The following is a 1,345-nucleotide window of genomic DNA, read 5'->3' as shown; positions in this document are numbered from 1 at the left end:
GGAGATAGAATGATAGACAGATAGGTAAATAGGTGCATCGATAGTGCGATGTACCTATATATACATGTATATATGTGTGTATACATATATACATATACTTACGCACATACACGTACATACATAGATATATAAAAATATACATACAAGGGATAGAGGCGTCATAGTTATATATATACATAATACATAATACATACATACATACATCTACATACATACATCTACATACATACATCTACATACATATATCTACATATATACATACATCTACATACATACATACATACATACATACATACACAGAGACACACACACTATCTATCTATCTATCTATCTATCTATCTATCTATCTATCTATCTATCTATCTGTATGTCTGTCTGTCTGTTTGTCTGTATGTCAGTCTGTCTGTCTGTCTGTATCTATATGCCTGCCTGCCTGTCTGTCTGTCTGTCTGTCTGTCTGTCTCTCTCTCTCTCTCTCTCTCTCTCTCTCTCTCTCTCTCTCTCTCTCTCTCTCTCTCTCTCTCTCTCTCTCTCTCTCTCTCCCTATCTATGAGTGTACAATTTATAGGAAATATTCAGGGGAAGAATTACAATGTTGCTTAAGTGTCCTAGGAAATAATGGTCACACTTGTGTGGGATTTGATTCCGGGGATAAGCGAGACGTATTTAGGAGGAAAATAGGAAAAATTCAAAAAGAGACAAATGCTCAAGATGTTATTAAATCATATATATCTTCATATCTTCTACATATGTTTCGATGGATGCATTCAAAATACATCCGACAGGGTGAATAATAGTCAGTAATGCATCAATCTCATCAGTGCTCATTAAATAGACATTTTACACGCAACATGTATATACATATACATATATATTTACTAATGCATATATATGTATATATACACACGTATGCATGTACATATATACACATCTACATATATACACATCTACATATATACACACCCACAAATAAGTATATATATATATATATATATATATGTATATATACACACATGCATATACCTATACTCACAACATCTTGAGCGTTTGTCTCCTTTATCAGTTTTTTTCTGTCTATCTATATGTGTGTGTGTGTGTGTGCGTGTGTATGCATGAAAATGAATGCTAGGGTAAGCAATTGGAAGGCAATCTGCTGGATCTAATAGCAATGGAATGAAACTGTAGAAAGGGTTTATGGGAAAGCGTTCTGCGTGACGTGAATAGTCTCGTGACAAGAGACAAGAATGCTTTCATTATTACATCCAAATCTGATAACTGGAAGGAACGGCAATGAACGAAGATATCGAAACTTTTGCAGGCGCTATATATAAACATATATATATAT

Source organism: Octopus bimaculoides, chromosome 1 (assembly GCF_001194135.2).
Source record: "Octopus bimaculoides isolate UCB-OBI-ISO-001 chromosome 1, ASM119413v2, whole genome shotgun sequence".
In the NCBI taxonomy this organism is placed as follows: Eukaryota; Metazoa; Mollusca; class Cephalopoda; order Octopoda; family Octopodidae; genus Octopus; species Octopus bimaculoides.
Note: the sequence above shows the minus strand (reverse complement) of the source record.